This window comes from Procambarus clarkii, chromosome 19 (assembly GCF_040958095.1).
Source record: "Procambarus clarkii isolate CNS0578487 chromosome 19, FALCON_Pclarkii_2.0, whole genome shotgun sequence".
Lineage (NCBI taxonomy): Eukaryota > Metazoa > Arthropoda > Malacostraca > Decapoda > Cambaridae > Procambarus > Procambarus clarkii.
The window spans coordinates 28,267,643-28,293,939 of record NC_091168.1 but is presented as its reverse complement, the minus strand read 5'-3'; the positions used below and the strand labels follow the sequence as shown (position 1 = coordinate 28,293,939).

General features: G+C 44.8%; 1 protein-coding gene across 1 annotated transcript in view; it reads right to left on the bottom strand.

The window, feature by feature from the left end:
• LOC123757380 (uncharacterized) overlaps positions 1 to 20,443 on the bottom strand; it is a 759,793-nt gene extending 739,350 nt beyond the window's left edge. The window contains exon 1 of the mRNA XM_069327407.1: positions 20,268 to 20,443. The gene's annotated coding sequence lies outside the window, so the exon portion shown is untranslated. The remainder of the gene's footprint in view (positions 1 to 20,267) is intronic.
• Positions 20,444 to 26,297: the final 5,854 nt, after the last annotated feature.

Below are 26,297 nucleotides of genomic sequence, written 5' to 3'. Positions count from 1 at the left end.
TTGTAGGGTGGTGGTACAGCGGTACAGCACACGGCTTTGTAGGGTGGTGGTACAGCGGTACAGCACACGGCTTTGTAGGGTGGTGGTACAGCGGTACAGCACACGGCTTTGTAGGGTGGTGGTACAGCGGTACAGCACACGGCTTTGTAGGGTGGTGGTACAGCGGTACAGCACACGGCTTTGTAGGGTGGTGGTACAGCGGTACAGCACACGGCTTTGTAGGGTGGTGGTACAGCGGTACAGCACACGGCTTTGTAGGGTGGTGGTACAGCAGAACACAGCACTCTGCTCTGCATCACGCGGGCGGAGGTTCTAGTTCTAGCAAATATATATATGCAAGGAGAAGGACCTGCAGTCCTTCCTCGTAGCTCATGCCTCTCAGCTCTAGGACTAGCCTGGTGGCATGCCTCTGAATGCCACCAGACATTCTTTTGCCTTCTGGCACTGTCCATTGAACCGCAGGTTATTATATGCTCTCCTACGTTGTCCCCTTAATGGTGGTATGAATCTCTCTTCTGCCTCATTGCACTTCATATTTACTTGGTCCATCATTTCCTGGACCGTCTTCCCTCTTAAGTTCCTCCTCCCATTGTACACTTCCAAGGTATTCTCTTACTTTCATGTAGTCTACTTTTTATATAGTCTACTCTCCCTTCCCCTGACTCCTTGTCTTATGGGCACTGTTTTAAGTTCCATTATGTAGAGGAAAACTAGGACACAATGCTCACTTGCTCCTGGTGGTACTTCGTGCTCTAAGTTCTCAATGTCTTCTTCATTCTGGGTGAAGATCAAGTCCAGTAGGTTTGGTGTATCTCCTCCCCTTTCTCTTGTGTCTTCCTTCACATTGCCGGAACAACCGTGGACATCTTCAAGAGAAAACTGGACTGTTTTCTAAGAGAAGTGCCGGACCAACCGGGCTGTGGTAGGTATGTGGGCCTGCGGGCCGCTCCAAGCAACAGCCTGGTGGACCAAACTCACACAAGTCAAGCCTGGCCTCGGGCCGGGCTTGGGGAGTAGAAGAACTCCCAGAACCCCATCAAGCAGGTATCAAGCAGGTGCATGTTGGGTTACGAAGTTCCTTTCTACATCTTCCACTAATTTCGTCCCCCACTATGAGGAGTCCCGGATGCCCAGTCAAACTCTCCATGAATTAGGTCCCCCATCTTCTTGAGGTTATCTTGAGATGATTTCGGGGCTTTTTAGTGTCCCCGCGGCCCGGTCCTCGACCAAGGCCTCCACCCCCCAGGAAGCAGCCCGTGACAGCTGACTAACACCCAGGTATCTATTTTACTGCTAGGTAACAGGGGCATAGGGTGAAAGAAACTCTGCCCATTGTTCCTCTCCGGCGCCCGGGATCGAACCCGGGACCACAGGATCACAAGCCCAGCGTGCTGTCCGCTCGGCCGACCGGCTCCCACTTGACTAGAGGTTTAGCTCTCATTATGAGTGCCATTGTTGTTGCTCTCTGCAGTGCCTCTATGTCTGCTTTGATGGTGTCACCATATTCCTGCCTGGGTCTTCTGTTTGGGGGGGGGGGAGGGTTGTACATTACCAGGACCACAATTATGTCCCATCTGCTGCCAATGATGGAATCAGTTTATGCGGTTTCACTCGGATTCCCGAGTTCTTCGAACTTCCACTCCCATTTTACTAGGAGTGCGACTACTCCTGGCCTTTGTTGTCTTTCCTTCCTTATCACTTGGAATTCCGCTAGGAATATTGCATCAGAGATCATATCATTTATTTTCGTTTCCACTATTGCAATCTCATCAGGATCATTTTCACTCTTTCTTTTATTTCCTCTGCTTTGTTTGTAACTCCGTCGGCGTTCGTGTACCAAACCTTCAGGCTCCTTTTGAGCACCCTATTCCCAGAGATCTGAGTGGCAGGGGGGTGGGTGGGGGGGTCTGTGACTGGGGGGTGGTCAGGGGGTGGGGGTGGTTGGGGACTGGAGGGGGGGGGTGTCAAGGAGTGGGCGGGGATCAGAGAGTGTGTGCGCGTGTGTATTCACCTAGTTGTACTTGCGGGGGTTGAGCTCTGCTCTTTCGGTCCGCCTCTCTACTATCAATAAACTGTTACTAACTTTTTTTCACGCACACACGCACACGCACACACACACACACACACACACACACACAGGAAGCAGCCCGTAACAGCTGTCTAACCCTCAGGTACCTATTTACTGCTAGGTAACAGGAGCATCAAGGTGAAAGAAGCTCTGGCCATTTGTTTCTGCCTATTCTGGGAATCGAATCTGGGCCACAGGATTACACGTCCCGCGCGCTGTCCACTCAACTACCAGAGCCCTGTGTGTGTGTGTACTCACCTATTTGTGCTTGTAGGATCGAGCATTGACTCGTGGATCCCGCCTTTCGAGCCATCGGTAGTTTACAGCAATGACTCCTGTCCCATTTCCCTATCATACCTAGTTTAAAAATTATGAATAGAATTTGCTTCCACAACCTGCTCCTTAAGTGCATTCCATTTTCACTACTCTCACGCTAAAAGGTGAAACATCTCTGTGACTCATCTTAGTTTCCAGCTTCCACCCATGTCCCCTCGTTCTGTTAATATTCCGTCCGAACACTTCATCTATTTCCACTCTGTCAATCCCCCTGAGTATTTTATACGTTCCTATCATATCCCCTCTCTCCCTTCTTTTTTCAAGTGTCGTAAGGCTCAGCTACTTCAGGCGCTCTTCATACCCCATCCATCGTAACTCTGGGACGAGTCTTGTTGCAAACTTCTGCACCTTTTCCAGTTTACTTATGTGTTTCTTCTAGTGGGGACTCCAAGATGTGACGGCATACTCTAAGACTGGCCTCACGTAGGCAGTGTAAAGCGCCCTAAATGCCTCCTTACATAGGCTTCTGAATGATGTTCTAACTTTTGCCAGTGTAGAGTACGCTGCCGTCATTATCCTATTTATATGTGCCTCAGGAGATAGATTAGGTGTTACGTCCACGCCCAGGTCTCTTTCACGAGTCGTCACAAGTAGGCAGTTCCCCTTCACTGTGTACTGTCTCTTTGGTCTCCTGTCACCTAGTCCCATTTCCATAACTTTACACTTGCTCGTGTTGAACTCCAGTAGCCATTTCTCTGACCATCTCTGCAACCTGTTCAAGTCCTCTTGGAGGATCCATACAATCCTCATCTGTCACAACTTTTCTCATCAACTTTGCATCATCCGTGAACATCGACATGCAGGATTCTACTCCTGTATATATGTCATTAACGTACATTAGAAATAGAATTGATCCCAGCACCGATTCTTGAGGTACTCCACTCGTAACTGTTCGCCAGTCCGACTTCTCGCCCCTTACCATAACTCTCTGGCTCCTTCCTGTTAGGTAGTTCCTAACCCATACTAGGGCCTTTCCGCTTCCTCCCGCCTGCCTCTCAAGTTTGAACAGCAGTCTCATGTGCGGGACTGTATTAAAGGCTTTTTGGCAGTCCAGAAATATGCAGTCTGCCCAACCTTTTCTGTCCTGCCTTATCCTTGTTATTTTATCATAAAATTCCAAAAGGTTTGTTAGGCAAGATTTCCCTTTCCAGAACCCATGTTGATGTTTGTTTACAAACCTAATGTTCTCCAGGTGTGCAACCAGTCGCAGCCTAATTATTCTTTCAAGTATTTTGCAAGGGATGCTTGTCAGTGATACCTATTTACTTACCTATAGTTAAGTGCCTCCTCCCTATCACCTTTCTTGAAAATCGGTACATGTGTGTGTGTGTGTGTTTACTACTTGTGTTTACTAGTTGTGTTTTTGCGGGGGTTGAGCTTTGCTCTTTAGGCCCGCCTCTCAACTGTCAATCAACTGTTTACTATTTTTTTTTTTTTTACCACACACCACACACACACACACCCCAGGAAGCAGCCCGTGACAGCTGACTAACTCCCAGGTACCTATTTACTGCTAGGTAACAGGGGCACTTAGGGTGAAAGAAACTTTGCCCATTTGTTTCTGCCTCGTGCGGGAATCGAACCCGCGCTACAGAATTACGAGTCCTGCGCGCTATCCACCAGGCTACGAGGCCCCTTCTGTGACGGCGTGTGTGTGTGTGTGTGTGTGTGTGTGTGTGTGTGTGTGTGTGTGTGTGTGTGTGTGTGTGTGTGTGTGTGTGTGTGTGTGTGTATGTGTATGTGTATGTGTATGCGTGCGTGCGTGCGTGCGTGCACGCGTTAAGCGCTCACAAATACAGAAGTCTTCCAGCGTCGCCAAGACACGTGTCTTCAGAGACATGCGACTATACACACATGTTTAAACACACGGGAGACCCGACCCCGTCCCCAGCCAGACGACCTGCCCCTCACCAGCATCAGTACACAAACCGCACATTTCTCACCAGCTCTCTCTCTCTCTCTCACTTTTCTCTAGCATAACAAACACACACACACACCAGCCTCTCCCCCCATCCTCCTCCTCCTCCCCTACATACACAAACCCTTTTTTTACACTTCCTGTTCTCCCTTACGCGGTTCTTCTTTCTCCTCTCTTCTTCCCAACTCCATGATTAGGCTATGTAACCCGAGAGAGAGAGAGAGAGAGAGAGAGAGAGAGAGAGAGAGAGAGAGAGAGAGAGAGAGAGAGAGAGAGAGAGAGAGAGAGAGAGAGAGTTATTTCATGGAGTACTCAGCGTACCAATTTACTCACGGTACTCACAACATATAGGTGAAACATAAACAATAAAATAATGAATAAATAATAATCGCTAAATATAAAAACTAATAAAAAAAGTAGAAAATAAAGCAAGACTACTGCAGTGACAAGCTGTCCTCAAGCTAAGCTCGTTATTTGTTATTCGTAGTTTTATTCGTTACTGATTACTAGTATTTTTATTTCGTAGTTTATGCTTTACTAAGTGCATATAATATTATTAAAATTATTATACAATGACTTAGCGCTAATAATATTATGCCAGTGATATAAAATAGCCTAATGAGGGGGGGGAAAAAATAAAGTGCAAAATGGTGTAAAAGTATATGACAAATTTAAACAAAACGTAATGAGAAAGTTACTAATAAATGCCAACGAAGATTAATACCCAAAGGGCCCCAGGGAGACTTCATATAGAAAGTGGGGCAGACGCAACAGGGATGAGGAAAGGTCAGAGTCTGCCTTCAAACCTGAACACGTCGTCAGCTCGCCCGGTAACAAATAAAAAATGGAGAAAAAATGTGTAACAAAATCCTCTGGGACGATCTCACGCACCCAGGAAGTTTATATTGGATGTCACAGCCTTTATATATATATATATATTATATATATATATATATATATATATATATATATATATATATATATATATATATATATATATATATATATATATATGTCGTACCTAGTAGCCAGAACGCACTTCTCTGCCTACTTTGCAAGGCCCGATTTGCCTAATAAGCCAAGTTTTCCTGAATTAATATATTTTCTCTAATTTTTTTCTTATGAAATGATAAAGCTACCCATTTCATTATGTATGAGGTCAATTTTTTTTTATTGGAGTTAAAATTAGCGTAGATATATGACCGAACCTAACCAACCCTACCTAACCTATCTTTATAGGTTAGGTAGCCAAAAAAGTTAGGTTAGGTTAGGTTAGGTAGGTTAGGTAGTCGAAAAACAATTAATTCATGAAAACTTGGCTTATTAGGCAAATTGGGCCTTGCATAGTAGGCAGAGAAGTGCGTTCTGGCTACTAGGTACGACATTATATATATATATATGTATATATATATATGTATATATATATATGTATATATATATATGTATATATATATATATATATATATATATATATATATATATATATATATATATATATATATATATATATATATATACCTGTTTATAAATGTCGTTGCGAAGGACGCGTGTCATTAACTAAACTACCTACTGCAACTACTACATTATGGAGCAAGTCGATCATTCTAAAGAACTGGCGTTTAAGAACGTTATGACAGGTAGCCAGCCATCTGGCACGCTTTCATTACACCAAATTATCTACACATTCTTATGTAGCTGACCAATATTTTACAGCTTAACAAAGCATGAGTTGCATCTGTTCCTTCCAAGCTGGCGCCAAATCAGCACCAACTTCCTGTCTATAACAAAAATTCCCTAATATGAAAATGTTATGCGTGCTGTAATGGGCTTAGGAGTTAGGCTTTGTTTTCAGCAGATGCGGTTTTCAAGTATTGTTGTGACAGTCTTTACCATTATGGAGCTATGCCAGTAGGCCTGTTTGCGGTCTTTTGAGGTTAGTGGTCGGGGTAAAGGGTGTTCAAGTGTTTCCCATTGACTGGCTGCTTCGATAAACTTGGGATGATGAGTTTCCACTGAGTTTCTCACACACTCTAGCAGGATCTTCCCTACTAATTCGTTCCCCGCTGTACATGAGGATAAGAATGCTGGGAGTGCTACCTCAGTTGCCTGTCGAATGCCTATTTCCCAAATCTCACTGGTAGTGTTGCTTGGTCCCACTGATTGTCATCTAAATCTAGGTTGAGTGCCTTCCTTAATACTGATTTGAAGAGCTCATCATATTGACTTAATAGTGAGTTGCCAAAAGTCGGTGCACACCTTAAAAAGTACGTTAGCCTGGGTAAGGTAAGGCACTTTGTGAGCAGGTAAAGGACATCATGGACGTTCAAGTCCCCTATTCTCACTTCCATCCTCTTTAGACCATTAAACGTTTCTTCAAGTACTGCAGCAATGGCATTGTGGCCCAGAGGTGCTCCAAGTAGTGTGCTGTCATTGGGTTTAATGACTGAGACTTCCGGTAAAACTGATTTCACTGCATTAATGACTACCTCGCTGGATGAAATAATTTTGCACTTGGAGGGGTTAAGAACGAGACCCATGGACTCCCCCCGTGTCTTCACCAGCTGCAGGTCTTCCAGCAGGGAGTCTTGTGGGCCTGCCAGAGTGCCATCATCCAGGAACCAGATGTTGACCTCACTGGACAGTCTGCTTGTAATTTCTCGAACCGCTATGCAAAAGAGGAAGGGTGAAAGGGGGTCTCCCTGTTGAATTCCCTCTGCCGAGGTGACTTCGTGTTCGCTAAACAGAAGCAATGCATCTTTGCTGTAGCCTGCTGACACAAAGGGGAAAATGCTTGGCCAATGTTCCTAGACTGCGGTGAGGACTATTTCCCTTTTGACCGAGATGAAATCTAATTTTACTACTTCGGTAAGAGAATTAATGTAGACTCGTGCAGCATGGGCTGCTGCTTCACAGCCTTGGGGGACCCGAAAACCCCAGCTGGCTGGGTTGCAGCATGATGGCTGCTTCCATTCGGATACTTCTGACATCTGGTTTTGCAATCAGGCGGCGAAGGGTCTGATCCCTTCAGACCCTTCAATGGCCCTGATCTCTCCATCCTTCTTTTTCAGGGTACATTGGGATGCACCAAAGAAAAACGGTTTGATTTCATCAGGTATTAACCCGACGAGGCAGTTAACAAACGTTGTGATGTCTGCCAGGAGCGTTACTGCAGCTGGGCCAAGAACAGGGTTCACCATTTCCTTGACATGTTGAGGTCTGACCCCTGTGTAGCCTCCTGAGGAGCCCGGAGGAAATGAAACAATAGCCCTATAAACCTCTGACTCTCCTCAGGTTCCTGGTTGGGGGAGACCCTGACCTGTGAGGGAGGTCCCCCTACTGCTCTGAGGGAGGGTTTTTCTCTCAGTATTTCAGCTGTGGTTTTTCATCTCTGAGTCAAATTTTGTCCTCATTTGTGATCAACCTGAGTGTCAACACTGTATTGCCTTCGTCAATTTTCTTGCTGACTTGGGTACCTAATTTCCTGTTGTTGCTGGGGGGTCTTCCTTGGTCTGCCTCGGCAGTGTTTGGGGAGGCAGACTAGGTTGTCATCCCTAGGAAAATCCCTAATTGCTTTCTTGACAGATGAGACCAGTGTCTTGCCTCCTCTGTCTCGTAAACCTAAACATGAGTTGTCAAAAAGTAGCAAATTGTGCCAGGCTTTGATGGTATCTGGTTCATCAAGGGGTATTGGACCTTCTGTTGACTTTTCTGATGAGGTCTGTGTATTTCTCGGCAGCAAATGGGGCGAGATGCCTTTGGGATGTATGCACCAAATTGTGCTTGCGGGGGTTGAGCTCTGGCTCTTTGGACCAGCCTCTGAACTTTCAATCAACTGATGTACAGATTCCTGAGCCTTCTGGGCTCTATCATATCTACATTTGAAACTGTGTGTATGGAGTCAGCCTCCACCACATCACTGCCTAATGCATTCCATCTGTTAACTACTCTGACACTGAAAGTCAGAAGGATGGATGAAGGATCATCCATCCTTCTGAAGATGTATTAATAAATACGAAAGTACTTAAGGAAATTCCTGTTTCAATTATTCCTTCGTGGCCTGACACTGTCATATTTTTCATCAGGTGTTAATTTTCGTGATTTACACACACACATATATATATATATATATATATATATATATATATATATATATATATATATATATATATATATATATATATATATATATATATATATATATAATCCTCATCCACCTCCTTCAGGAACTTAAGTGCACATTTACCCCAGGCGCCCAGAGTCTCAGAGCCTATCGGCAGGAACCTGTAACAACGTTCTAAGTCCCTGTACTTATCAGTTTTCTGGGTCTCCCTGAAGATGGCCGCGCACAATATACACTTCAGTGGGAATATATATATATAATCACAAGGCGGAAGTGGGGAAGTAGAACACACACAGCACTTTAAGTTGATTATGGGAACCAAAACTCAACAGATGGGCGACCCCCAACACCAAACCTTTTTGGTAGAGTGAAATCCTCGGCCAGACATCTGTACTCTGAGGAATGTGAATAACAACTTATTTCAATTCAAATTTTGTTCGCTCCGGTAGTTTACTGTGACAGTTAATGCTTGGAGCCGTAAAAGACATCAAGAATTCTTTTCAGGATAGGCTATTAAAGTTGCCGCAAGCCTAATTTATATGAAGTCATGACTAGCCTACTGTACAAGATGAGCGTTAACGTTAAATTATATTTAGGTAGTGTGGGTATATTTAGGCAACTCAACAGTTTTATATACACATACGTATATAAACATATGTATGAACTTTTAAAATGATACAAAAAAAAATACAAAAAAGTTTCTCGTCGTGTGTGTGTGTATATGTATATATATATATATATATATATATATATATATATATATATATATATATATATATATATATATATACACACCCTTAGCATTCAAGATTATTCATGACACTCTCCACACTGGATTTGCCGTTCGCCTTGCCGCCCCCATCCTCACCGAACATAGGTACATCTGCAGAAGCGCGATGGCAGACCAATATGGTCGTCATGATCTGTATGTCGTAAATCACGGGGTAAGACTGCAAGACATGAAGTCAACGACATCATCAAGAGGAGCCTCGCCACTGCTCACTGCCCAGCACAAAGAGAACCACACCTATTCAGGCTCAACGAACCTCAGAAGCGCCCAGACCTTGCTTCATTGGAAGGATGGTAAGCAAGTGGTGTGGGACTACACATGCACTCCCACACTGGTCAAAGCCTATCTCCAACACAGAATAAGCCAAGGAGCTTCTTTCAGGGAAATTCAGAATGACATTAAATACAGAGGTCTGACACACTCTGACTCTTGAGAACATATATATGTTCAAATACGCACTAATCTAGTGTTTCTATATACCTGTAGACATGTATTAACATTTAGCCATACGCAGCCATTTCTAACCATTATACATCCATTATTATTTGTCCTATGTAAGGCCAGATGACTATTGCTGTACAAAGTGAGTTATCGCAGCCCGTCCTCACGAGCGTTCCTAACGTCAAGAAAGTATTGTACTAAAGTGTCCTTATCCTAACCTACCAGAGGCGGACCCACCAACGGAAAACGGGACGTTGTGTCAATCTGGCGAGTCTGATGACTTACTGTAAATATATAGCTCTTGAAATAACACTTTCTCTGTAACTAGCTGACATTGTAACTATAAGGTGTGAAGGATTGATGAAATTGTTTATGTAATAATCTAAGATGAGGTCTGATAAAGACCTTTTGTGCCCTCTGTAATGCTTTTGCGCTACCGCTCACAGGATGAGTATGGGGTGCACAATAAACTAGCCGCCTTCGTCGGCAACATTCAAAATCTGGCGAGTCGCTACCATTTTCTAGTACGACAATATTTTAGCCTTGAGTAAAGTATACATCAAAATGCCACGTGCTATTAGGAGGACGGGTTAATAGATAATTCAACCACCACACAAGTTAACTGGAGTGATTTTATCATGCTAACCAGCTTACTATCCTCTGATTTCCCCTCTCCAAGCCGCTGGCGTCTGCTCATCTAAAACGCCAACGTTAGTCAAGCCATTGACCAGAAGGAACCATCCCCAGCCCACATCTAACCTCATCCCCCACAGGTCGCATTCACCATATGGTCAGAACGTGTCCGGATTAAATTCGGAGAGCTTTACCCGTTAATGCTAAAGCCTGGCTGGTGTCACCCGCGACTAACTGCCATGGTTTGCAATATGGCCGCTGTAATGGCGGTAAGAATTGTTGCCAGACTGCCTTGGTTGGTCTGGCCTACGTAGACCTGTCTGTATAGAGATTAGCATCACATATGCGAACGGCTAAAACCATAACTCAACTACGGGCTCACCATAGCCCGTGCTACTAGGATCTTTTTGTTCCAGGTAGCGAATCTTTAACAACAACGGCTAAAACCATTTCTTCATTTCTTTATCAAAGAAAGCCTATCGTCACAGCCAGTCTGGCTGTATTATTTCAACCCTTCCAGCCAAATGTATTGTGCCTATATCTATTGTCTTTGAAATGTACAAAATACAGACTGTTGTACCCTTAAAAATATCAGTTTTGGACTACTTATGTATTAAATAAAGGGGCATAATTAAAGCCAAAACAACCTTAACATAAACCTAACCTGTTCTAGGCCTAAATAATTAATCCTAGGCCTTACATACGCAATCTTAGGCTTAATTTAATACATTTGTTATATACAAAGACTAATAAAAGTTAGGCATTGTTGTTGTTGTCTACGGTCCTTCCACGTAATTATACTAAACTTTGATAATTTTTCGACAGCATCAGCACATATTTTGCATATCCCATCCTCAGTCGTTTTCTGGAGGAAAGGTTGTAATATTCAATATATGTATAATATGTACACACACATTTAAATAGAATTGTTGTATTATAGAAAATATAATTAAGAAATCAATGCAGAAAATGGAAGACTAGGCTCTCTCTTCCCTCGAGCCAATATCTAGGCCACTAGGCTCCCACGAACAGTTCCTGCGTACAAGACTTGCTCTAATATTGACTTGCACATCATGATTTTTTTGTTTATATTATTCTCAATTTCAGTACATTGGCCACACTTATTGTTGTCCCTAATGCCCAACATCAACACCCTATCATAAGTAGGGAGGGTCTGCTGAATACACCGATACAATAATTCCCGTTATTTTGGAGCAAATACATTTTCACTTGTATTGTCCATATTACTCGCCAGTTCAAAAGTGGGTATGTCTCCTCTACTCTAGGAACTATATTTGGGAGCAAAGAATTTTGGCTTCCTGTATGTATCGGGTGTCGGGCTGCGGGTTACATTCCGATACCAAAGATAAAACTGCATGAAAAACCCGCCATGACGGTAAAGAGAAAATTTATAAATATATACATAGAGCATTATTATCTGGTAAGCAACTTCACGGAGTAGAGTCTGGCTACCTTACATGGCGGTCACCTTGCGTAGTTTCCGGGGATCAAGGGCCCCAGCGGCCCGGTCTCTGACCAGCTGGCTTCCCTGGTCAGAGACTAGGGAGACCTTAATAGTAGCCTTACTATTAAAGCTTACACACACACACACACACACACACACACACACACACACACACACACACACACACACGCATTAGGAAGTGATGTGGTGGAGGCTGACTCCATACACAGCTTCAAGTGTAGATATGATAAGAGCCCAATAGGCTCAGGAACCAGTACACCTGTTGATTGACAGTTGAGAGGCGGGACCAAAGAGCCAGAGCTCAACCCCCCGCAAGCACAACTAGGTGAATACAACTAGGTGAGTACACGTAATGAAGCCTAACAGAGGGAGGGGGGGGAAGAAACGACGCCTTGAAGCAATATATCACTCTAAGAAAACACCTCCACGTGTGCCCTGGAAGACCACCACCAGGGAACAGGTCCCGCGTGGCGCGTGTCTCTCCTCAAGCACAACACAACAGTTATGACAACACACACGTGTGTAAGGCGAGGACACACAGGGTCTCTCTTAAAGCACTAACATGAGTCGCTCAACAGGCCACATATATATAAGCCAGGTGTATATAACCTAACACCCGCCCTTGTGTACTCACAGCCTGCCAGCACCATGGAGCTCTTTTTACCTAGATACATAAGCTTGAGTGTTTAGTCTTTTATTATGCACCCCCATACCGCTCCTGTGGGTGGTGGTGGACCCCATACCGCTCCTGTGGGCGGTGGTGGACCCCATACCCTTCCCGTGGGCGGTGGTGGACTCCATACCCATCCCGTGGGCGGTGGTGGACCCCATACCTATCCCGTGGGAGGTGGGGGGCCCCATACCCATCCCGTGGGCGGTGGTGAACCCCATACCCCTCCCGTGGGCGGTGGTGGACCCCATACCTATCCCGTGGGAGGTGGTGGGCCCCATACCCATCCCGTGGGAGGTGGTGGGCCCCATACCCATCCCGTGGGCGGTGGTGGACCCCATACCCATCCCGTGGGCGGTGGTGGACCCCATACCCATCCCGTGGGCGGTGATGGACCCCATACCCATCCCGTGGGCGGTGGTGGACCCCATACCCATCCCGTGGGCGGTGGTGGACCCCATACCGCTCCTGTGGGTGGTGGGGGACCCCATACCCCTCCTGTGGGCAGTGGTGGACCCCATACCCCTCCTGTGGGCGGTGGTGGAACCCCATACCCCTCCTGTGGGCGGTGGTGGAACCCCATACCCCTCCTGTGGGCGGTGGTGGAACCCCATACCCCTCCTGTGGGTGGTGGTGGACCCCATACCGCTCCTGTGGGCGGTGGTGGACCCCATACCCATCCCGTGGGCGGTGGTGGACCCCATACCCATCCCGTGGGCGGTGGTGGACCCCATACCCATCCCGTGGGCGGTGGTGGACCCCATACCCATCCCGTGGGCGGTGGTGAACCCCATACCCATCCCGTGGGCGGTGGTGAACCCCATACCCCTCCCGTGGGCGGTGGTGAACCCCATACCCATCCCGTGGGCGGTGGTGAACCCCATACCCATCCCGTGGGCGGTGGTGGACCCCATACCCATCCCGTGGGCGGTGGTGGACCCCATACCCATCCCGTGGGCGGTGGTGGACCCCATACCCATCCCGTGGGCGGTGGTGAACCCCATACCCCTCCCGTGGGCGGTGGTGGACTCCATACCCATCCCGTGGGCGGTGGTGAACCCCATACCCCTACCGTGGGCGGTGGTGGACCCCATACCCATCCCGTGGGCGGTGGTGGACCCCATACCCATCCCGTGGGCGGTGGTGGACCCCATACCCATCCCGTGGGCGGTGGTGGACCCCATACCCATCCCGTGGGCGGTGGTGGACCCCATACCCATCCCGTGGGCGGTGGTGGACCCCATACCCATCCCGTGGGCGGTGGTGGACCCCATACCCATCCCGTGGGCGGTGGTGGACCCCATACCCATCCCGTGGGCGGTGGTGGACCCCATACCCATCCCGTGGGCGGTGGTGGACCCCATACCCATCCCGTGGGCGGTGGTGGACCCCATACCTATCCCGTGGGCGGTGGTGGACCCCATACCCATCCCGTGGGCGGTGGTGGACCCCATACCCATCCCGTGGGCGGTGGTGGACCCCATACCCATCCCGTGGGCGGTGGTGGACCCCATACCCATCCCGTGGGCGGTGGTGGACCCCATACCCATCCCGTGGGTGGTGGTGGACCCCATACCGCTCCTGTGGGTGGTGGTGGACCCCATACCCATCCCGTGGGTGGTGGTGGACCCCATACCGCTCCTGTGGGTGGTGGTGGACCCCATACCCATCCCGTGGGCGGTGGTGGAAAGAGATATATAAAGAGGCACAACGGCTTCAGGAACTCAACCCCACAGTTGAGTTCCTTGTTACTAAGCAAGTAACAATCTTGTGAGGCTAGTTACACCATTTTTTTTTAATATACTCCAACCTTATCATGTATGTGTATAGATAAACTTACTCCAATACCGCAAAGGAAAGGTCCAATATATGTGGAAGGTGGAAGGTGTGGACGTGTATTAACAACCAAATTTTCGGATGTAAACTCCATAATATAACAAAGTACTATATACAATGTTCTGAAACATTTAACATTGTTCCAGAGCCTTGTATACAGCACCTTACGAAAGGATGAAGGTTACATCAGAAATTTTGTTTTAATTACTATTACATATATACTCGACCTGTCACACACCTTTTATATATATATATATATATATATATATATATATATATATATATATATATATATATATATATATATATATATATATATATATATATATATATATTGTCTTTAACAAGGCAGTTTACATCTATGGTGAGTCACTGGGCGGCAGCTTTACAGTCATGTGCAGGCTGTACCTACAGTCATGTGCAGGCTGCACCTACAGTCATGTGCAGGCTGCACCTAGTCATGTGCAGGCTGTACCTACAGTCATGTGCAGGCTGCACCTACAGTCATGTGCAGGCTGTACCTACAGTCATGTGCAGGCTGTACCTACAGTCATGTGCAGGCTGCACCTACAGTCATGTGCAGGCTGCCCCTACAGTCATGTGCAGGCTGCCCCTACAGTCATGTGCAGGCTGCACCTACAGCCATGTGCAGGCTGCACCTACAGTCATGTGCAGGCTGCACCTACAGTCATGTGCAGGCTGCACCTACAGTCATGTGCAGGCTGCACCTACAGCCATGTGCAGGCTGCACCTACAGTCACCAAACTTGGGATACTTGGCAAAGATTCCCAGCAGTACATCATTATGAATAAAGTACTTACACAAGTCTTTTAACACCACTGATGGAGTTATCTCTAAACTCAACGATTTTTTCACATTGGATTACATAGTGAGTCAAGGTATGTGTATATTTCCGCTGACAATGTTTACATTTAGTGAAGTCAAAATCAGCAGGTGGTGTAAACTTTCGGACACATTTCTAGCCGAGCCTAAGCAGTAAAGCTAGCCTAAGCCTAAGCTAGCAGCAGTAACGTCAAGAAGTCTGCTAACCCTATTGGATAATGATCCACAGACTTGTGGTTCTGTGACATAACTGGCGGGAATTTCATTTTGCCTCTAGTCTAGTATAATTCGTTGCAGCTCCCTATGTATTGTTGCACTCAGGCTGCTCAAATGCAGTCAATGATGGTAATCAAGTCCCTCTTCAAGAGCACATGTTTTTCCTAACTCTTTCGTGCATCTTTGGGAGCCCAGAGGTTTGTCACCAGACTCCAACATCGGCAGTTTTGGGCATTAATGAATCGAGGAGCACACTTAGGAAGACTACGACTCGGCGACACAGACGGAAGGTAAACAGCTAGATGAGTCGATGGACAGAACGCCAATCACTTACCAGAAGACCCGGGAACTGTACAACTAGGTGTGTATATACAGTATATATATATGTATATATATACACACACAAAACCCTTATAAAAAAATCGGGAAATACACCAATAACGCGAAAATTCAAGCTCCCCTCCCCCGAAAGAAAGGTTCCCTACTATGTCACAATTTAACCAAACAATAAACAATACGCTTCCCTCCCCTCTTGACCAGCTCTAGCGTAAACAGTCACATATATACAACACCACTACCTGTGACAAAGTTAATAAGCCATTCTACTCGAGATGAGTAAGAAAACTAACATTGAAACACTCATATATCTTAACCACCGTCCCCCCCCCTCCTCTTCCCCTCTGATGCAGCAAGGAATGCAAGATAATCTTTCCTAAGTCACCCACATTCGAGAGAACAGTATATACATTCCGCATAGAACTGATTGTGCTAGCAGGAGAACCTTGCACGCTTGCTTGCAAAGGGTCTGGAAGATACGAGGGGCGACCTTTACACATATTAAATAAAATATGAAATTCAAGGTTTTCAAATCGAATGGCATTCCCAAATTCCCCCGATGTAATCCGACACTACCTCATAAACAATTGCCAAATATACGAGAATCCAGATGCCAAACCGTCTGTATATGTTTAGAAGACAATACATGGCTCATCTACTGCAAATACCAACAACAGTCAAATGAAATACCAAAACACCTAACTTAACCCATCAAGGTTGTATCTAACTGTCTACATCAAAATAAATTAAAATTTACATTAGGGAAAATATCATATTTGCGCTTACACAACACGTTAAAATTGACGTATGTATAGGTGTATAGATTGAGCATCTGTTTCACTTTGCAGCAGGAACAATATAAGCGTAGCTAGGCTGTCAGGGAGGTACTAATTCTAGAGTAGCCTACAACTGAACATGCTTGTTTGCATGCGAGGTGCTTGCGAGCGCGCGCGAACACCATCCTTACACATACCAGCCAGAGCGAAGCAAGGAATAAAAGGAAGCAAAGGAAAAAAAAGAAAGCAAGGAATAAAAGAAATCATGCAGCTGACTGTGGCAAGGAAACTGGATATTCCACGGTGTGGTCACGCTTCGGTAAACTGGATACCACTCTAAGACAAGCACACTAATGCCAACAAACACATGGTTGTGGCTTAGGTGATAGCCGGCAAATAAACATGATTTTTCGTGCATGATTTTGGTCATGATATTAAACAAACTTGACTATCTCACAACTAACAAGCATGAGCTCAACACAAGCGTCTGGACTAGGCTCTTGAAATAGAATCTACTGCACTCTCTTATAAAGAAAACAATTAGCCTTGCATGAAGCACACACTAGGCTAATGCAAAAATATGTAAAACTAATAAATAACTTATAACTAAAGCTCCAACTAGTAAAGTCATTTGACTCCAAAGTGTGTCTACTAGGACCTTAAGAAAAGGTGATCCTATGTAATATGAACCATAAATCAAGATGATCCAGTCTGTGGAGAAGACATTACCATTACTTATGGGATCCAATGCAATGACTGGACGCAAACACAAAAATATACTTGTGAGTCCATTAGACAGACATGATATACCCCCCTTGTCCAGCGAGTACAAACGCGACACACCACTCCATCAGGGCCACGCGGGGCATAATAGGCTATATATGCACTTCTCTTCAGAGCGCGGCGACCGAGAGAGAATGCTAAGCGTCGCGGGGCCGTCTAGAAGGTCTGCACCAGCACCAGTGTCCGTGTTTGGGGGGATGTGATCTAGTGACAATGGGGGGTGATGAAGTAATATTATAGGGACCTGGAAATATTATGGGGGAGATCTAGTAATACTTGTCGGGGCGTGAGTCAAGTCATATTTGGGTGAGTGTACGGACCTATTCTTTCTTTTGTGTATTAAAATACTGCCGGAGGGAATTACGTCACACTTTCCAACATTACATTACCGAGTCTCGTAGTACAGTTGGCTTCGTTCTCGGCTCACAATCGGGGATCTCGGGTGTGATACCAGAAATGGTTGGGGCATGATTCCTTTCACCTAATGGCGCCGTTCACATAGCAGTAAACAGGTACCTGGGAGTTTGGCAACAGTTGTGGGTGGCATCCTGGGGAGGGTCAATAGTTCCTCCTTGAGGGGGGGGGGGGAAGACATGGATACAAGCCTACGGTATATACACATGCTTCGTGTTCCAGAAAAAATTATTTGAATGTACATTTATTAGACAATTTCAACCTGCAAGTATGAGGGGGAGGCTGAAACTCTTTGCAATTGGTTGTCCACTCTTGTATTCTTGTGCATAACATCAAAACACATGCAAAGTTTGCAAGTGTTGACCAGCTGATTAGGCTACACCTTCCCGTTTGGCAAATCCTCCTGCGAGAGGAGGAATTTAAGTATTGCATAGGTAACTATAGCTCTGTGACACACACATTTTATCTATAAACACAAAATGATCGCTTGTATTCATGACAGCCGAGTCATGATGCCTGTAAGAGGTGGTTTAGTGACGTCGCTTTCAGTGGTTGCCTGGAGACATCAATACAGATAGTGATTAACGTACATGTCATTCACAGATGTCTGTGTTAAATGCCTTACAATCAACTGGCATCGACGTTTAGTTTATTTGAGCCTGTGTCAACAACGGTGATAAGTAATATATTTTATCTAGTACACAGTACTTACCCCCAAACATTTTTTTGTGACTCCCGCCATATTTTCTAAAGCTCAAAGGTCTTACGACCCCACGACCACAGTTTTGTTAATTGAAAAGTGTCTAATTAGATCCTCACGACTTCCTAATTTTCGATGCTTCAGATACACTCGGAATTTATGTTTCACGACTTAACTACCCCCCCCCCCAAAAAAAAAAAACATTTTGGCAACCCACATGAACCATTTGGTGGTTTCCAATGGCATCAATATTTCCAACAGCGACATCAATGTCTATAGAATATCGTGCATATCATGCCTAATCACTACGGTTCGACTTGATCATTATTAATATGAAGTTCTTGGTTAAAAATGCGTCAATATATATATATATATTTTTTTGTCGTGACATCATTATTTGCGTCGTCATTCACTATCTATGTTACCAATATCTGCGCAAACATCAATGTTTATTATACCCATTTCCCTCAGATATCAAAATATGGGAATGTTACTGACATCAATATCGGACATCAGTATATACAGTCTGCAACAATACTTCAAACTATGCAACAGGAGGAGCACCACACAGCAATCGGTACCACATGTTGTAAAAGGATGAAAAATTGGGAATATGTGGTATATAAGTTGTAAACTGGAACAAGGATTAGATTGGAAATGTAAACATGCGTACTAGGTTGTGAACAGGTGTACGAGGCTAACTGAACCATGTGATACAAGGTTTTAAAATTGGTTATCGTGGAGAGAGATTACCATATTGCAAAGCATGCCATCAACGACGTTCATTCAGATTATGGCAACGACGTTCATTCAGATTATGGCAACGACATTCATTCAGATTATGGCAACGACGTTCATTCAGATTATGGCAACGACGTTCATTCAGATTAAGGCAACGACGTTCATTCAGATTATGGCAACGACGTTCATTCAGATTATGGCAACGACGTTCATTCAGATTATGGCAACGACGTTCATTCAGATTATGGCAACGACATTCATTCAGATTATGGCAACGACATTCATTCAGATTATGGCAACGACATTCATTCAGATTATGGCAACGACATTCATTCAGATTATGGCAACGACATTCATTCAGATTATGGCAACGACATTCATTCAGATTATGGCAACGACATTCATTCAGATTATAGCAACGGCATTCATTCAGATTATGGCAACGACATTCATTCAGATTATGACAACGACTCATTCAGATTATGGCAACGACATTCATTCAGATTATGGCAACGACATTCATTCAGATTATGGCAACGACATTCATTCAGATTATGACAACGACATTCATTCAGATTATGACAACGACATTCATTCAGATTATGGCAACGACATTCATTCAGATTATGGCAACGACATTCATACAGATTATGGCAACGACATTCATACAGATTATGGCAACGACATTCATACAGATTATGGCAACGACATTCATTCAGATTATGGCAACGACATTCATACAGATTATGGCAACGACATTCATTCAGATTATGGCAGAGTGAAACACTGCACTCTGGTAGTCATATGAGAATATCCTACCAACGAATTTTTTTATGATTATTCCATTTGATAATTTTGATGTGTTTAGCTAGACTAGCATTGTTTAGAACTATAAGTAACCCATCATAATGGTCAGTAAAGCATCTCTGCAACATACTAAATGTTATAGATGAATTTTTGCCAGAAACGTTTAATATTAAAACCAAATTATGAATAAAATGTTAATGGAATTATATTTATATGATTTTTTTAAAGTAAATATATATAACACAAGCATATAACGTGTAGTCGATATTAAATCATATAAAATTTACACCTACAATGTATAAACAAACATTTTAAATGGTATTTTAAATTACAAAAATAAAATATGTACTCACATCTAAAGTCCCTCAAATCCTGCTACGTTCCACGTATGTGCACGACTAGTTATTCCAGTATAAAATGCTAAAGCAAACAAAATAAAATATAACAGAAAAACCAACAAATAAAAAAAAATAAAAGTTTCAGTCAAAGAGCAATGAGGACAGGATTTTTCATAGTGCTCCTCCCACTAAGGTCCAGACTACACTGACGCCAGAGTTTGATTGCCGTACGACACTCCCGGTCCTACCCGGGGTCCGCCCCCCCCACCGCGCTTAACTGCCACGCGTATGACACAACACCGCCGGCCCTTTAAAAGCCTCGCGACCCCTGGCCATTCATACCAACAACACCTGTCTTATGTAGTAGTGCTTTACGGCGCTACTTTGCTCTCAATGTACGTGCGGACTGTTTACTGTCAAGAGATTTGACAACTTAGCCTCGAGGGTATTTGGAATCAAACCTTAAGAGTATTGTTACACGTTTATATATATATATATATATATATATATATATATATATATATATATATATATATATATATATATATATATATATATATATATATATATATATATATATATATGTCGTACCTAGTAGCCAGAACGCACTTCTCAGCCTACTATGCAAGACCCAATTTACCTAATAAGCCAAGTTTTCATGAATTAATGTTTTTTCGACTACCTAACCTACCTAATCTAACCTAACCTAACTTTTTCGGCTACCTAACCTAACCTACAAAGATAGGTTAGGTTAGGTAGGGTTGGTTAGGTTCGGTCATATATCTACGTTAATTTTAACTCCAATAAAAAAAAATTGACCTCATACATAACGAAATGGGTAGCTTTATCATTTCATAAGAAAAAAATTAGAGAAAATATATTAATTCAGGAAAACTTGGCTTATTAGGCAAATTGCGCCTTGCATAGTAGGCTGAGAAGTGCGTTCTGGCTACTAGGTACGACATATATATATATATACACACACACCCCAAGAGTTTTTCAGTTGCATATAGTCCTGGGGACCATTCAGGCTTGTTCACATATTTTATATATATATATATATATATATATATATATATATATATATATATATATATATATATATATATATATATATATATATATATATATATGCTGTTGAATATGACCGAAAGGGTAAGATTAATAAGTCTAACACAAAACTTCTCAATATTTCTTACGTTTTTCTTCACTGTCGAGGGTAATTGAAAAATTAACTCTCAAAAATTCATTTTTTACATTTTTATTTTTGGTCTGACGCCGTGACCCCACTCTATAACTATATACATGATGCTACAAAATCCCCATCTTGTAGCAATGCCCCTTAATCATAGGATTATAATTACCATTGAATACACAAGCGTAGGAGTGTTTTAACCGGTGGTTCCTATATAGTCTTGGCTGCTCCCATACACAGACCTGCTTCAGAAGCCACACCTGGAGTCCACTAGCTTCCACCACGTCTTAAACACATGCCACTGTGTGTCTGTCAATCTGTACACCAGTTGATTGACAGTTGAGAGGCGGGGACCAAAGAGCCAGAGCTCAACCCTCGCAAGCACAACTAGGTTATCTTGAGATAATTTCGGGGCTTTAGTGTCCCAGCGGCCCGGTCCTCGACCAGGCCTCCACCCCCAGGAAGCAGCCCGTGACAGCTGATTAACACCCAGGTACCTATTTTACTGCTACGTAACAGGGGGTATAGGGTGAAAGAAACTCTGCCCATTGTTTCTCGCCGGCGCCCGGGATCGAACCCGGGATCACAGGATCACAAGTCCAGCGTGCTGTCCGCTCGGCCGACCGGCTCCCAATAGGTGAGTACAACTTTCTTTGAACAAAGTGAGGTTAATATTTCCATTATACCATCGATATCTTTTGGGTGCAAAGGTAAATATGGGTGAAGGAACGTGTGTGTGTGTATTTTGACATTTTCGTTCCTGTAGGATCGAGGTTTCAACTCTTGGATAAACAACTCTCAAGCCCTTGTCGGTTGTCTATTTCCATTACCTTGCACTTGCTGATGTTGAACTCCAGTAGCCCTTTCTCGGACCAACTCTGCAACTTAAGTCTTCCTGGAGAATCTTGCAATCCCCATCTGTGTGTAAGAGAGAGAGAGAGAGAGAGAGAGAGAGAGAGAGAGAGAGAGAGAGAGAGAGAGAAATTGCATTTTTTGCTTACCTACTTATGTCTATGGATAGACCTATGCAGTTCAGGAGCCCTGCCCTATAACTAACGTATCTAGAGCATCTATACACCATCTATACATATTGCAGCACCGTATCATACACGTTCTTGAAGCTGGGGACGGTGGAGGCTTCCACCACCTTCAAGATCACTCACCCCCCCCCCTACCTTTGCCTTGAGGAGGTCACCTTGAGGTGATTCCGGGGCTCAGTGATCCCGCGGCCCGGTCGTCGACCAGGCCTCCTCGTGTACTGGATTGGTCAACCAGGCTGTTGGACCCCTACAAATCAAACACCAGACCTTAGCCAGGTGATCTTAAGAGTGAGGAGCGTAGTCTTAGTGCTTGCAAAAGGGCCACATGTGTAAGGAATCATAAGTGACTCGATCCAACTGTGGCTTCAGAGTCACGGGTGGATTGGGGGGCGGGGGTCGAGTATGGGGGGGGATGGGTGGGCTGGCAGGTGGGGGGTGTGGGGGGAGGAGGGGATAGAGACAGGTGAAGGGGGGTCGAGATTGGGAAGGGGGGCGGGCAGGCGGAGGGGGGTGGGAGAGTGGCTCGACATGGGGGAGTAGGGGAGGAGGGGAGGGGGCGGGGTCAAAAGTAGGGAAGGCGTACAAGTATATAATCCCCAGATGAGATATATATATGTATATATGAACAGTTCATATATGTGTATATATGAACAACTCGATAAATAATAATATGTATGTATGAACAACTCGATAAATAATAATATTGAAATAAAGAGCCTTAAACAGAATAACATGTGTGGAAGCATCGGAGTGTGTATATATGAATGCTACACAGTATGCATCTACTTACATCCATATATGGTGAAACACACGTGAAGAACCTCTCACACACTCACAGCTCCCTGACAAGAGGGAGCCAGCTTAGCTTAGCTGCCAACACCCACACATCGTGTCAGCAAGGCGGACAGCCCGCCTGCTTTCATACCTCTCACTGTATTTCCCACTTCTATACTTCCCTTCACCTATGCCTCTCCTTTCTCTTTACTCCCCCCCCCCCAAAAAAAAAAAAATACGGAAAGTGGGGGGTGGGGGTCGAGGGTAGGGAGTGGGGGAGGTAGAGTGGGTGGCAGGTGGGGGTGGTTGAGGGGGGGGGGGGAGGGTGTCGAGGGTAAAAGGAGAGGGGGGGGGGACAGGTCAGCTTATTAATATGGTAATATTGACCCATTAACTTTTAAATCCGCCTCCTGACTCCTGGCCCTCTCTCTCTCAGTCCTCCCTTCCAAGTCTCGCTAACTAGCTGTGTCTGTGTGTGTAATTACCTAAGAGTAATCACATAAGTGTACTTACAGGATGAGAGCTACGCTCGTGGTGTCCCGTCTTCCCAGTACTCTTTGTTGTATAACGCTTTGAAACTACTAACGGCTTTGGCTTCCACCACCTCATTTAACTTGTTCCAACCCTCTACCACTCTGTTTCCAAAAGAAAACTTTCTAATATTTTTTCGGCACCTTTGCTTTCTAAGCTTGAATCTATGACCTCTTGTTCTGGAAGCTGCTGGTGTCAGGAATTCCTCTGTGTCAACTTGGTCAAACTACCTCACTAAGAATAAGGCGAGTTAATGAGCGCACTTCCTTCACTTGAACAAGGCCTACCTGAACTTATTAATGAAGAACCTACCCTGCTGGTGGGTGACCTTAATGCCAGGCACCCTCATTTTGGTGCCAACTGTCATCAGCCCAATGCCAATGGACGGAAACTGTCACTCTTTGTCAGGGGAAGTGAAAACCTTAGAGTCCTGGGTGATGAACAGCCACCTCACCTCAGAGGAGGAAGATTAGACTATGTTCTCCTGCTGCATGCACAGGACACGGATGCCAGTACACACATTGTGCACAGTTTATGTAGTGAGCATTGGGCACTAATTACCACCGTCGACATGAGCAAGAGAAGGAAAGAGACAAATAAAATGAAAAGGTTATCACTCGGACCAGATATGAGTCCGCACTTCATAAACAGGATGAGTGACTGGTTCACGGCATACCAAATCCCAGAAGACATTAATACATTTGTTAATGGTTCTTAATAACTAAATTGAGCACTGTCTCAGAGTTCCGCGCCGTACACCTGGGCGCAGTAACACTCAGAAGAAGAAAATAAAATGGTATGAGAACGATTACATAAAGATGCTCAATGCAAATGTAAGAGCCATGAGTAGAGAGTACCGGAGACATCCCACTGACAGCATCCAAGAGCTGTTTAAAACTGTGTGTCAAGTAGCCAGGGAAGAGAAGATTAAAGAGCGGGAATGACAATGGCTTGACCTTACTAGCTCTATTGGACGGGAAACATCTGCAAGACAAGTGTGGGCAAAAATTCAGATAGCTAAGGGGGGCAGAGCCCGGCCTGCGGCTCACAAAGACCCCCAGGGTAAGGCTGAGGAACTAATTCACAAGTGGAGTGATGCAGCATCCTCCTCCTCCCTCCCTGCAGAAATCAGCAGGGAACAGCTCCTGCGACATGATGACAGAAGAATTAGGATAACAAGAGCACTGTCTAGTGATGACGAATATGGGGAACCAATCACAGGCCAGGAAGTAAGGGGGCGCTATGAAAAAGGGTAAAAGTACAGCACCTGGTGAAGATGGCGACACCTACGGCATACTCAATGCACTGTGTGAAGTGTCCGGGAATCCACTGCTCCACTTTTTTTACAAATAATTCCTTAATGAAGAGTTGCCCACACAATGGAAACATGCAATAACCGTTCCCATACCGAAGCCCAATGACCCTGGTAATTACAGACCTATCAGTCTCATGTCATGCACATGCAAAATGCTTGAAAGGATCATCCTAAAACGACTGTTGCACACAATAGGCAGGTTAGGGGAGGGGGTCAATGGATTTGTTAAAGGACGGAGCACAACAAATTGTATAGTTAATTACTTAGCTAATGACACAGCTAAGTACTCTGAATTTGTTGACATTTGTTGACAGGGGGTGGTGGGGTGTGGGGGATGGAGGGTACGGAGACAGGTGGGGGGGGGGGTCGAGATTGGGAAGAGGAAAGTGAGAGGGGGGGGGGGCTGGTAGGCGGAAGGGGAAGGGAGAGTGGCACGACAAGCGGGGGAGGGGGTCAAATGTAGGGAGGGAGTACGGAAAGTGGGGTTGACATCAAAGGAGCCTTCGACAAAGCACAGGGGATTGTGATCCTGGACGAGCTTGCATGCATGGGTGTCAAGGGGAGACTCATGAAATGGGTTGAAGATTACCTCACAGGGAGGAAGGCCAAGGTCTGCTTCAATGGAGCAGTCTCAAGAACAATGATTATGGAATTCGGTACCCCCCAAGGAGGGGGGGGGTCTTAAACCCTACACTATTCAATGTACTTATGAACGCCATTGCCAATATTGATTTTCCGGAAGGAACACAACAAGTGGGATATGCAGATGATGTTCTAATACAAGCTCCCACCTTGGGAAAAATTAAACAGTCCATTGAATTCCTTGGAAGGAAATGTATTGAGCTCGGTTTCACTCTCTCCACAAACAAGACAAAAGCATACTCTCATCACAAGAGGGGAGAAAATGAAGAACTACAAATTAATGGTGAAACACTTGAATGGGTTGGTCACTATCGGTACCTTGGCGTCACTGTCGGCTCTAACAAGGGGAAGAAAGAGGAGCTCAACCAACTCATAGGAACATGCAAAAGTTAACTCAGGGCACTGTTAGCCATGACCTGGAATGGGCATGGGGCCTCTATTGCCGTGCTTAAAATGATGTACACAGCCTATGTGCGCTCCGTCGTAGACTATGCCGCACCAGTTTTGTGCACCTACTCCCAAAGCGATATGAAAAGGATCGAAAGTAT